The following is a 13,598-nucleotide window of genomic DNA, read 5'->3' on the forward strand; positions in this document are numbered from 1 at the left end:
TTAAAAAGAAAGATTCCTACTTTCATTGCTACCTGCTTGCTGGCTAGCCAGCTAGCCAGCCCTGTGGGCCTTGCTGCTGCTGCAGCCAAAAAACAAAAGGTGGTGCTGCTGCTGCTTCTGCTGCTTCTGCTTCTGCTTGTGTCTGGCCCCTGTTGGAGCGTCCAGGCACAGGACTTCTGCTGCTGCTGACTAAATGGCCTCCTTAATTGGATCATTTGAGTAGCCAGCACACCTGTGCAGGTAGGGCATGACATGATAGGCAGCTGCCTTGATAGCGGGTGGGTGCTGAATGTTCCTAATTGACAAAATAAGATTAATGCTTATGAAGAAATATAAAATCTCATCCCTTCCCCAATATCGCGCCACACCCCTACCCCTTAATTCCCTGGTTGAACGTGATGGACATATGTCTTTTTTCGACCGTACTAACTATGTAACTATGTAACATAACATGGGGGGGGGGGGGGGTCTCCTGGCTGTTCACACAGGTGTGTCATTGCTGTACATTGACCATGCATTGCTTCTGTGGTATTGCAAAGGCAAAGACAAATGCTTCCAGCCATCCATTGCACTAATGGATTGGTCATCAGCTGGCTGTCTATGTCCCGCATCAATATAGACCAAAGTACAGAGGGTTAGGCTATGCTATTGTGCACCTACCTGATGCATCAGAAGGTGCGAGGCCCTTGCTAAATTCTGTGCACAGACTTTGAGATCTATGCTTTAGACTGTATCTAAACCTGCTCCAACATGGACTGACATTCTGGCCTACTTTCAGCCGATGCGACTTGTCTGTCGCTGAACAGTCGCTTTTTATGTATTCAGCACCTATGTATAATGTTGTAAAAATGCTCTAGAAGCTAAAGTCGCAGAAATGTCACACATATTTGGCCTGCAACTTTCTGTGCGACAAATTCAGACAGGAAAAATCAGTATAAATCCTTAGAAAATTATCCCCCAGTGTCTCCATCTGCTGGCGGTATTGAATAAGCATTGCTGCACTGATGGGGTATGCATTAGACGAAAAAAAAGAAGAAAAAGAAGAATAATACGCCCAGAAAAGAGGCGAAAAGGAGAAAAACGTAAAAAAACGTGAAAAAAAAGTAAGAGGAAGAGAAGGGAAAAAAAGGTGGAAATGGGTTTAAAAGTGATTTCGGCGGAGAAATATATATATATATATATATATATATATATATATATATATATATATGCGCACACACACACATAGATATAAACGTATTCTCCGTTGAGATATTGCAGCCGCTGCTGTGTCCAGGCCCAGGAGCCTTAGCACTGTGCTGTGATGTCACTCAATACCACTGACATCACTAGGTGTAAACAACATCTCTCCTTTGCTGTGTATGTGACTATGGAGCTGTTTGGTGATGTCGTCTATTACGGCCTTCAAAGAAGCAACAGGAGATTGTTGCATCCATCTTGAACCCTCAGAACTACAGTGCTATGATGTCACTCACTTCCACAGGCCTTGCAGAGTGTAAACAACAACAACCCAGCTTTGTTGTGTATGTAACCAAAGGGATTTGTGATGTCACCTAGAACCTTCACAGCAGCGACAGCTTTATGAGGAGCATCAGCACTGCTCTGCCTGAGCAGAACCATCACCGCCATAGGTTGTCAAATAACCCGGATTTAACCCACACAGGTAAGTCCAATGGGGTGCAGGCATGTCCTCTATGCTTACAGCTTCCCGTGGGTGTTGGTTTGATACCGTTTGGGGACAGCCAAGGAGGCATCTGCAGGCAACAAAGGTAGGTGTGTGCTTGTGTGTGTGTTTCCTATGCAGATCCTAAGCCCAGTGTCACATGCAAGTAGGAGGAGTAAGAAGGGTTCCTGGCAAATCCGGGTTATGGATTGCATTTAAAAAGGCCCCGTGGGAGTGCAATGGGCCCCTGTCTTGCTGCTTAGCAATAATGGTATGGGTTTAGGTTCTGCTGTGTGTACTGGTGGTTGACTGCCCCCCAGCCCAGAGTGTGCATGGAAAATTGTCTGGCAGCCTCCCTGACAGCAAGCAGTGATAGTGCCCATGAAGGGGACCTTGTTGGGCCCGCCCCTTTCACGGTTATCGCTTCTCGGCCTTTTGGCTAAGATCAAGTGTAGTATCTGTTCTTATCAGTTTTCATGCTGGTGGGGATGGGTGCTGCATGGAGGATGCAGGTGTACCAGGGCTTTCCGGGGCTGGTTCTGAGGAATCAGCTCGACGGCTGCCCCGATGTGACCTGTTCCCTCCGGGTCTCGCCATGAGGCTGAGAGGGTCTAGAGCCGAGGTACTTTTGTGCCTCGGGGAGTGGTGACCCCGAGGTGCCGAAACTCACTGGGAGAATAGGCTCACTGAGTTGAAGCACGGGCACCATAATCTCTTCACCTTGTGGCACTCACCTCTTGATTCCCGGCCTTCTGGCTAGGATCAGAGAAATTTTTATAGATCCGGCCGGATGTCCGGGCAGTATATCTGCACACATTCACTTATTTATTTATTTTTTGTCTCACTGTGTCACTTTTTGCGTGTTGTGTGTTCACAGGATTTGTCAGGATGCGGTAGCCCTTCTGGGTGTCCCTCCTGGCGGTCTAGGGGAGGTGTGTGTGGCCATTAGGTTCCGCACCTCCCTGCAAACACCCCGGGTACTCCTGCTTCGCAGGGTACCTACCGTAATCGGCTCTGCGGGCAGATACCTTGGCTAACGCCAAGGGGGATGCCGGGAGCATTTGTGGTCCCCTAGTAGCTTCAGCGAAAAGGGACATCGAACCTGGAACCTCGCAGGTACCTTTTGGTCCGGAGGCGAAGGGTAAGGTTTGTTGGGGGGCCTCTCTCCTATCGGAGAAGGGCTTGCGATAGACCGCATCCTTTGTGCACGTTTTTTTAGTGTAACACGTTTGCACTTTTTCTTGCACTTTGGGTGAATCGAAAGCACGTTCCTCGGCTTTAGATAAAAAAAAAAAAAAAAAAAAAAAAAAAAATCTGTTCTTATCAGTTTAATATCTGATACGTCCCCTATCTGGGGACCATATATTAAATGGATTTTTGAGAACGGGGGCCGATTTCGAAGCTTGCTTCCGTCGCCCTATGCATTGACCCGATATGGCAGTATCTTCGGGTACAGTGCACCACCCCCTTACAGGGTTAAAAAGAAAGATTCCTACTTTCATTGCTACCTGCTTGCTGGCTAGCCAGCTAGCCAGCCCTGTGGGCCTTGCTGCTGCTGCAGCCAAAAAACAAAAGGTGGTGCTGCTGCTGCTTCTGCTGCTTCTGCTTCTGCTTGTGTCTGGCCCCTGTTGGAGCGTCCAGGCACAGGACTTCTGCTGCTGCTGACTAAATGGCCTCCTTAATTGGATCATTTGAGTAGCCAGCACACCTGTGCAGGTAGGGCATGACATGATAGGCAGCTGCCTTGATAGCGGGTGGGTGCTGAATGTTCCTAATTGACAAAATAAGATTAATGCTTATGAAGAAATATAAAATCTCATCCCTTCCCCAATATCGCGCCACACCCCTACCCCTTAATTCCCTGGTTGAACGTGATGGACATATGTCTTTTTTCGACCGTACTAACTATGTAACTATGTAACATAACATGGGGGGGGGGGGGGGGGGTCTCCTGGCTGTTCACACAGGTGTGTCATTGCTGTACATTGACCATGCATTGCTTCTGTGGTATTGCAAAGGCAAAGACAAATGCTTCCAGCCATCCATTGCACTAATGGATTGGTCATCAGCTGGCTGTCTATGTCCCGCATCAATATAGACCAAAGTACAGAGGGTTAGGCTATGCTATTGTGCACCTACCTGATGCATCAGAAGGTGCGAGGCCCTTGCTAAATTCTGTGCACAGACTTTGAGATCTATGCTTTAGACTGTATCTAAACCTGCTCCAACATGGACTGACATTCTGGCCTACTTTCAGCCGATGCGACTTGTCTGTCGCTGAACAGTCGCTTTTTATGTATTCAGCACCTATGTATAATGTTGTAAAAATGCTCTAGAAGCTAAAGTCGCAGAAATGTCACACATATTTGGCCTGCAACTTTCTGTGCGACAAATTCAGACAGGAAAAATCAGTATAAATCCTTAGAAAATTATCCCCCAGTGTCTCCATCTGCTGGCGGTATTGAATAAGCATTGCTGCACTGATGGGGTATGCATTAGACGAAAAAAAAGAAGAAAAAGAAGAATAATACGCCCAGAAAAGAGGCGAAAAGGAGAAAAACGTAAAAAAACGTGAAAAAAAAGTAAGAGGAAGAGAAGGGAAAAAAAGGTGGAAATGGGTTTAAAAGTGATTTCGGCGGAGAAATATATATATATATATATATATATATATATATGCGCACACACACACATAGATATAAACGTATTCTCCGTTGAGATATTGCAGCCGCTGCTGTGTCCAGGCCCAGGAGCCTTAGCACTGTGCTGTGATGTCACTCAATACCACTGACATCACTAGGTGTAAACAACATCTCTCCTTTGCTGTGTATGTGACTATGGAGCTGTTTGGTGATGTCGTCTATTACGGCCTTCATAGAAGCAACAGGAGATTGTTGCATCCATCTTGAACCCTCAGAACTACAGTGCTATGATGTCACTCACTTCCACAGGCCTTGCAGAGTGTAAACAACAACAACCCAGCTTTGTTGTGTATGTAACCAAAGGGATTTGTGATGTCACCTAGAACCTTCACAGCAGCGACAGCTTTATGAGGAGCATCAGCACTGCTCTGCCTGAGCAGAACCATCACCGCCATAGGTTGTCAAATAACCCGGATTTAACCCACACAGGTAAGTCCAATGGGGTGCAGGCATGTCCTCTATGCTTACAGCTTCCCGTGGGTGTTGGTTTGATACCGTTTGGGGACAGCCAAGGAGGCATCTGCAGGCAACAAAGGTAGGTGTGTGCTTGTGTGTGTGTTTCCTATGCAGATCCTAAGCCCAGTGTCACATGCAAGTAGGAGGAGTAAGAAGGGTTCCTGGCAAATCCGGGTTATGGATTGCATTTAAAAAGGCCCCGTGGGAGTGCAATGGGCCCCTGTCTTGCTGCTTAGCAATAATGGTATGGGTTTAGGTTCTGCTGTGTGTACTGGTGGTTGACTGCCCCCCAGCCCAGAGTGTGCATGGAAAATTGTCTGGCAGCCTCCCTGACAGCAAGCAGTGATAGTGCCCATGAAGGGGACCTTGTTGGGCCCGCCCCTTTCACGGTTATCGCTTCTCGGCCTTTTGGCTAAGATCAAGTGTAGTATCTGTTCTTATCAGTTTAATATCTGATACGTCCCCTATCTGGGGACCATATATTAAATGGATTTTTGAGAACGGGGGCCGATTTCGAAGCTTGCTTCCGTCGCCCTATGCATTGACCCGATATGGCAGTATCTTCGGGTACAGTGCACCACCCCCTTACAGGGTTAAAAAGAAAGATTCCTACTTTCATTGCTACCTGCTTGCTGGCTAGCCAGCTAGCCAGCCCTGTGGGCCTTGCTGCTGCTGCAGCCAAAAAACAAAAGGTGGTGCTGCTGCTGCTTCTGCTGCTTCTGCTTCTGCTTGTGTCTGGCCCCTGTTGGAGCGTCCAGGCACAGGACTTCTGCTGCTGCTGACTAAATGGCCTCCTTAATTGGATCATTTGAGTAGCCAGCACACCTGTGCAGGTAGGGCATGACATGATAGGCAGCTGCCTTGATAGCGGGTGGGTGCTGAATGTTCCTAATTGACAAAATAAGATTAATGCTTATGAAGAAATATAAAATCTCATCCCTTCCCCAATATCGCGCCACACCCCTACCCCTTAATTCCCTGGTTGAACGTGATGGACATATGTCTTTTTTCGACCGTACTAACTATGTAACTATGTAACATAACATGGGGGGGGGGGGGGGGGGGGGGTTCTCCTGGCTGTTCACACAGGTGTGTCATTGCTGTACATTGACCATGCATTGCTTCTGTGGTATTGCAAAGGCAAAGACAAATGCTTCCAGCCATCCATTGCACTAATGGATTGGTCATCAGCTGGCTGTCTATGTCCCGCATCAATATAGACCAAAGTACAGAGGGTTAGGCTATGCTATTGTGCACCTACCTGATGCATCAGAAGGTGCGAGGCCCTTGCTAAATTCTGTGCACAGACTTTGAGATCTATGCTTTAGACTGTATCTAAACCTGCTCCAACATGGACTGACATTCTGGCCTACTTTCAGCCGATGCGACTTGTCTGTCGCTGAACAGTCGCTTTTTATGTATTCAGCACCTATGTATAATGTTGTAAAAATGCTCTAGAAGCTAAAGTCGCAGAAATGTCACACATATTTGGCCTGCAACTTTCTGTGCGACAAATTCAGACAGGAAAAATCAGTATAAATCCTTAGAAAATTATCCCCCAGTGTCTCCATCTGCTGGCGGTATTGAATAAGCATTGCTGCACTGATGGGGTATGCATTAGACGAAAAAAAAGAAGAAAAAGAAGAATAATACGCCCAGAAAAGAGGCGAAAAGGAGAAAAACGTAAAAAAACGTGAAAAAAAAGTAAGAGGAAGAGAAGGGAAAAAAAGGTGGAAATGGGTTTAAAAGTGATTTCGGCGGAGAAATATATATATATATATATATATATATATATATATATATATATATGCGCACACACACACATAGATATAAACGTATTCTCCGTTGAGATATTGCAGCCGCTGCTGTGTCCAGGCCCAGGAGCCTTAGCACTGTGCTGTGATGTCACTCAATACCACTGACATCACTAGGTGTAAACAACATCTCTCCTTTGCTGTGTATGTGACTATGGAGCTGTTTGGTGATGTCGTCTATTACGGCCTTCATAGAAGCAACAGGAGATTGTTGCATCCATCTTGAACCCTCAGAACTACAGTGCTATGATGTCACTCACTTCCACAGGCCTTGCAGAGTGTAAACAACAACAACCCAGCTTTGTTGTGTATGTAACCAAAGGGATTTGTGATGTCACCTAGAACCTTCACAGCAGCGACAGCTTTATGAGGAGCATCAGCACTGCTCTGCCTGAGCAGAACCATCACCGCCATAGGTTGTCAAATAACCCGGATTTAACCCACACAGGTAAGTCCAATGGGGTGCAGGCATGTCCTCTATGCTTACAGCTTCCCGTGGGTGTTGGTTTGATACCGTTTGGGGACAGCCAAGGAGGCATCTGCAGGCAACAAAGGTAGGTGTGTGCTTGTGTGTGTGTTTCCTATGCAGATCCTAAGCCCAGTGTCACATGCAAGTAGGAGGAGTAAGAAGGGTTCCTGGCAAATCCGGGTTATGGATTGCATTTAAAAAGGCCCCGTGGGAGTGCAATGGGCCCCTGTCTTGCTGCTTAGCAATAATGGTATGGGTTTAGGTTCTGCTGTGTGTACTGGTGGTTGACTGCCCCCCAGCCCAGAGTGTGCATGGAAAATTGTCTGGCAGCCTCCCTGACAGCAAGCAGTGATAGTGCCCATGAAGGGGACCTTGTTGGGCCCGCCCCTTTCACGGTTATCGCTTCTCGGCCTTTTGGCTAAGATCAAGTGTAGTATCTGTTCTTATCAGTTTAATATCTGATACGTCCCCTATCTGGGGACCATATATTAAATGGATTTTTGAGAACGGGGGCCGATTTCGAAGCTTGCTTCCGTCGCCCTATGCATTGACCCGATATGGCAGTATCTTCGGGTACAGTGCACCACCCCCTTACAGGGTTAAAAAGAAAGATTCCTACTTTCATTGCTACCTGCTTGCTGGCTAGCCAGCTAGCCAGCCCTGTGGGCCTTGCTGCTGCTGCAGCCAAAAAACAAAAGGTGGTGCTGCTGCTGCTTCTGCTGCTTCTGCTTCTGCTTGTGTCTGGCCCCTGTTGGAGCGTCCAGGCACAGGACTTCTGCTGCTGCTGACTAAATGGCCTCCTTAATTGGATCATTTGAGTAGCCAGCACACCTGTGCAGGTAGGGCATGACATGATAGGCAGCTGCCTTGATAGCGGGTGGGTGCTGAATGTTCCTAATTGACAAAATAAGATTAATGCTTATGAAGAAATATAAAATCTCATCCCTTCCCCAATATCGCGCCACACCCCTACCCCTTAATTCCCTGGTTGAACGTGATGGACATATGTCTTTTTTCGACCGTACTAACTATGTAACTATGTAACATAACATTGGGGGGGGGGGGGGGGGGGGGGGGTCTCCTGGCTGTTCACACAGGTGTGTCATTGCTGTACATTGACCATGCATTGCTTCTGTGGTATTGCAAAGGCAAAGACAAATGCTTCCAGCCATCCATTGCACTAATGGATTGGTCATCAGCTGGCTGTCTATGTCCCGCATCAATATAGACCAAAGTACAGAGGGTTAGGCTATGCTATTGTGCACCTACCTGATGCATCAGAAGGTGCGAGGCCCTTGCTAAATTCTGTGCACAGACTTTGAGATCTATGCTTTAGACTGTATCTAAACCTGCTCCAACATGGACTGACATTCTGGCCTACTTTCAGCCGATGCGACTTGTCTGTCGCTGAACAGTCGCTTTTTATGTATTCAGCACCTATGTATAATGTTGTAAAAATGCTCTAGAAGCTAAAGTCGCAGAAATGTCACACATATTTGGCCTGCAACTTTCTGTGCGACAAATTCAGACAGGAAAAATCAGTATAAATCCTTAGAAAATTATCCCCCAGTGTCTCCATCTGCTGGCGGTATTGAATAAGCATTGCTGCACTGATGGGGTATGCATTAGACGAAAAAAAAGAAGAAAAAGAAGAATAATACGCCCAGAAAAGAGGCGAAAAGGAGAAAAACGTTAAAAAACGTGAAAAAAAAGTAAGAGGAAGAGAAGGGAAAAAAAGGTGGAAATGGGTTTAAAAGTGATTTCGGCGGAGAAATATATATATATATATATATATATATATATATATATATATATATATATGCGCACACACACACATAGATATAAACGTATTCTCCGTTGAGATATTGCAGCCGCTGCTGTGTCCAGGCCCAGGAGCCTTAGCACTGTGCTGTGATGTCACTCAATACCACTGACATCACTAGGTGTAAACAACATCTCTCCTTTGCTGTGTATGTGACTATGGAGCTGTTTGGTGATGTCGTCTATTACGGCCTTCATAGAAGCAACAGGAGATTGTTGCATCCATCTTGAACCCTCAGAACTACAGTGCTATGATGTCACTCACTTCCACAGGCCTTGCAGAGTGTAAACAACAACAACCCAGCTTTGTTGTGTATGTAACCAAAGGGATTTGTGATGTCACCTAGAACCTTCACAGCAGCGACAGCTTTATGAGGAGCATCAGCACTGCTCTGCCTGAGCAGAACCATCACCGCCATAGGTTGTCAAATAACCCGGATTTAACCCACACAGGTAAGTCCAATGGGGTGCAGGCATGTCCTCTATGCTTACAGCTTCCCGTGGGTGTTGGTTTGATACCGTTTGGGGACAGCCAAGGAGGCATCTGCAGGCAACAAAGGTAGGTGTGTGCTTGTGTGTGTGTTTCCTATGCAGATCCTAAGCCCAGTGTCACATGCAAGTAGGAGGAGTAAGAAGGGTTCCTGGCAAATCCGGGTTATGGATTGCATTTAAAAAGGCCCCGTGGGAGTGCAATGGGCCCCTGTCTTGCTGCTTAGCAATAATGGTATGGGTTTAGGTTCTGCTGTGTGTACTGGTGGTTGACTGCCCCCCAGCCCAGAGTGTGCATGGAAAATTGTCTGGCAGCCTCCCTGACAGCAAGCAGTGATAGTGCCCATGAAGGGGACCTTGTTGGGCCCGCCCCTTTCACGGTTATCGCTTCTCGGCCTTTTGGCTAAGATCAAGTGTAGTATCTGTTCTTATCAGTTTAATATCTGATACGTCCCCTATCTGGGGACCATATATTAAATGGATTTTTGAGAACGGGGGCCGATTTCGAAGCTTGCTTCCGTCGCCCTATGCATTGACCCGATATGGCAGTATCTTCGGGTACAGTGCACCACCCCCTTACAGGGTTAAAAAGAAAGATTCCTACTTTCATTGCTACCTGCTTGCTGGCTAGCCAGCTAGCCAGCCCTGTGGGCCTTGCTGCTGCTGCAGCCAAAAAACAAAAGGTGGTGCTGCTGCTGCTTCTGCTGCTTCTGCTTCTGCTTGTGTCTGGCCCCTGTTGGAGCGTCCAGGCACAGGACTTCTGCTGCTGCTGACTAAATGGCCTCCTTAATTGGATCATTTGAGTAGCCAGCACACCTGTGCAGGTAGGGCATGACATGATAGGCAGCTGCCTTGATAGCGGGTGGGTGCTGAATGTTCCTAATTGACAAAATAAGATTAATGCTTATGAAGAAATATAAAATCTCATCCCTTCCCCAATATCGCGCCACACCCCTACCCCTTAATTCCCTGGTTGAACGTGATGGACATATGTCTTTTTTCGACCGTACTAACTATGTAACTATGTAACATAACATTGGGGGGGGGGGGGGGGGGGGTCTCCTGGCTGTTCACACAGGTGTGTCATTGCTGTACATTGACCATGCATTGCTTCTGTGGTATTGCAAAGGCAAAGACAAATGCTTCCAGCCATCCATTGCACTAATGGATTGGTCATCAGCTGGCTGTCTATGTCCCGCATCAATATAGACCAAAGTACAGAGGGTTAGGCTATGCTATTGTGCACCTACCTGATGCATCAGAAGGTGCGAGGCCCTTGCTAAATTCTGTGCACAGACTTTGAGATCTATGCTTTAGACTGTATCTAAACCTGCTCCAACATGGACTGACATTCTGGCCTACTTTCAGCCGATGCGACTTGTCTGTCGCTGAACAGTCGCTTTTTATGTATTCAGCACCTATGTATAATGTTGTAAAAATGCTCTAGAAGCTAAAGTCGCAGAAATGTCACACATATTTGGCCTGCAACTTTCTGTGCGACAAATTCAGACAGGAAAAATCAGTATAAATCCTTAGAAAATTATCCCCCAGTGTCTCCATCTGCTGGCGGTATTGAATAAGCATTGCTGCACTGATGGGGTATGCATTAGACGAAAAAAAAGAAGAAAAAGAAGAATAATACGCCCAGAAAAGAGGCGAAAAGGAGAAAAACGTTAAAAAACTTGAAAAAAAAGTAAGAGGAAGAGAAGGGAAAAAAAGGTGGAAATGGGTTTAAAAGTGATTTCGGCGGAGAAATATATATATATATATATATATATATATATATATATATATATATATGCGCACACACACACATAGATATAAACGTATTCTCCGTTGAGATATTGCAGCCGCTGCTGTGTCCAGGCCCAGGAGCCTTAGCACTGTGCTGTGATGTCATTCAATACCACTGACATCACTAGGTGTAAACAACATCTCTCCTTTGCTGTGTATGTGACTGTGGAGCTGTTTGGTGATGTCGTCTATTACGGCCTTCATAGAAGCAACAGGAGATTGTTGCATCCATCTTGAACCCTCAGAACTACAGTGCTATGATGTCACTCACTTCCACAGGCCTTGCAGAGTGTAAACAACAACAACCCAGCTTTGTTGTGTATGTAACCAAAGGGATTTGTGATGTCACCTAGAACCTTCACAGCAGCGACAGCTTTATGAGGAGCATCAGCACTGCTCTGCCTGAGCAGAACCATCACCGCCATAGGTTGTCAAATAACCCGGATTTAACCCACACAGGTAAGTCCAATGGGGTGCAGGCATGTCCTCTATGCTTACAGCTTCCCGTGGGTGTTGGTTTGATACCGTTTGGGGACAGCCAAGGAGGCATCTGCAGGCAACAAAGGTAGGTGTGTGCTTGTGTGTGTGTTTCCTATGCAGATCCTAAGCCCAGTGTCACATGCAAGTAGGAGGAGTAAGAAGGGTTCCTGGCAAATCCGGGTTATGGATTGCATTTAAAAAGGCCCCGTGGGAGTGCAATGGGCCCCTGTCTTGCTGCTTAGCAATAATGGTATGGGTTTAGGTTCTGCTGTGTGTACTGGTGGTTGACTGCCCCCCAGCCCAGAGTGTGCATGGAAAATTGTCTGGCAGCCTCCCTGACAGCAAGCAGTGATAGTGCCCATGAAGGGGACCTTGTTGGGCCCGCCCCTTTCACGGTTATCGCTTCTCGGCCTTTTGGCTAAGATCAAGTGTAGTATCTGTTCTTATCAGTTTAATATCTGATACGTCCCCTATCTGGGGACCATATATTAAATGGATTTTTGAGAACGGGGGCCGATTTCGAAGCTTGCTTCCGTCGCCCTATGCATTGACCCGATATGGCAGTATCTTCGGGTACAGTGCACCACCCCCTTACAGGGTTAAAAAGAAAGATTCCTACTTTCATTGCTACCTGCTTGCTGGCTAGCCAGCTAGCCAGCCCTGTGGGCCTTGCTGCTGCTGCAGCCAAAAAACAAAAGGTGGTGCTGCTGCTGCTTCTGCTGCTTCTGCTTCTGCTTGTGTCTGGCCCCTGTTGGAGCGTCCAGGCACAGGACTTCTGCTGCTGCTGACTAAATGGCCTCCTTAATTGGATCATTTGAGTAGCCAGCACACCTGTGCAGGTAGGGCATGACATGATAGGCAGCTGCCTTGATAGCGGGTGGGTGCTGAATGTTCCTAATTGACAAAATAAGATTAATGCTTATGAAGAAATATAAAATCTCATCCCTTCCCCAATATCGCGCCACACCCCTACCCCTTAATTCCCTGGTTGAACGTGATGGACATATGTCTTTTTTCGACCGTACTAACTATGTAACTATGTAACATAACATGGGGGGGGGGGGGGGGTCTCCTGGCTGTTCACACAGGTGTGTCATTGCTGTACATTGACCATGCATTGCTTCTGTGGTATTGCAAAGGCAAAGACAAATGCTTCCAGCCATCCATTGCACTAATGGATTGGTCATCAGCTGGCTGTCTATGTCCCGCATCAATATAGACCAAAGTACAGAGGGTTAGGCTATGCTATTGTGCACCTACCTGATGCATCAGAAGGTGCGAGGCCCTTGCTAAATTCTGTGCACAGACTTTGAGATCTATGCTTTAGACTGTATCTAAACCTGCTCCAACATGGACTGACATTCTGGCCTACTTTCAGCCGATGCGACTTGTCTGTCGCTGAACAGTCGCTTTTTATGTATTCAGCACCTATGTATAATGTTGTAAAAATGCTCTAGAAGCTAAAGTCGCAGAAATGTCACACATATTTGGCCTGCAACTTTCTGTGCGACAAATTCAGACAGGAAAAATCAGTATAAATCCTTAGAAAATTATCCCCCAGTGTCTCCATCTGCTGGCGGTATTGAATAAGCATTGCTGCACTGATGGGGTATGCATTAGACGAAAAAAAAGAAGAAAAAGAAGAATAATACGCCCAGAAAAGAGGCGAAAAGGAGAAAAACGTAAAAAAACGTGAAAAAAAAGTAAGAGGAAGAGAAGGGAAAAAAAGGTGGAAATGGGTTTAAAAGTGATTTCGGCGGAGAAATATATATATATATATATATATATATATATATATATATATATATATGCGCACACACACACATAGATATAAACGTATTCTCCGTTGAGATATTGCAGCCGCTGCTGTGTCCAGGCCCAGGAGCCTTAGCACTGTGCTGTGATGTCACTCA

The 13,598-nt window shown here is 46.4% G+C and overlaps 5 non-coding genes and 1 pseudogene across 5 annotated transcripts; all 6 read left to right on the top strand.

Moving 5' to 3' along the window:
* The first annotated feature begins 2,082 nt into the window (after positions 1 to 2,082).
* On the top strand, positions 2,083 to 2,242 carry LOC130313179 (U2 spliceosomal RNA; annotated as a pseudogene).
* A 692-nt stretch (positions 2,243 to 2,934) lies between these two features.
* On the top strand, positions 2,935 to 3,129 carry LOC130313177 (U2 spliceosomal RNA). The gene has a single exon (XR_008861182.1). It is a non-coding gene; the product is annotated as a U2 spliceosomal RNA (small nuclear RNA).
* A 2,081-nt stretch (positions 3,130 to 5,210) lies between these two features.
* On the top strand, positions 5,211 to 5,401 carry LOC130313059 (U2 spliceosomal RNA). Its single transcript, XR_008861084.1, has one exon. It is a non-coding gene; the product is annotated as a U2 spliceosomal RNA (small nuclear RNA).
* Positions 5,402 to 7,499: 2,098 nt separating this feature from the next.
* Positions 7,500 to 7,690, top strand: LOC130313061 (U2 spliceosomal RNA). Its single transcript, XR_008861085.1, has one exon. It is a non-coding gene; the product is annotated as a U2 spliceosomal RNA (small nuclear RNA).
* Positions 7,691 to 9,794: 2,104 nt separating this feature from the next.
* LOC130313062 (U2 spliceosomal RNA) lies at positions 9,795 to 9,985 on the top strand. Its single transcript, XR_008861086.1, has one exon. It is a non-coding gene; the product is annotated as a U2 spliceosomal RNA (small nuclear RNA).
* A 2,098-nt stretch (positions 9,986 to 12,083) lies between these two features.
* Positions 12,084 to 12,274, top strand: LOC130313063 (U2 spliceosomal RNA). Its single transcript, XR_008861087.1, has one exon. It is a non-coding gene; the product is annotated as a U2 spliceosomal RNA (small nuclear RNA).
* Positions 12,275 to 13,598: the final 1,324 nt, after the last annotated feature.

The sequence above is a fragment of the Hyla sarda genome, unplaced genomic scaffold (genome assembly GCF_029499605.1).
Source record: "Hyla sarda isolate aHylSar1 unplaced genomic scaffold, aHylSar1.hap1 scaffold_175, whole genome shotgun sequence".
Lineage (NCBI taxonomy): Eukaryota > Metazoa > Chordata > Amphibia > Anura > Hylidae > Hyla > Hyla sarda.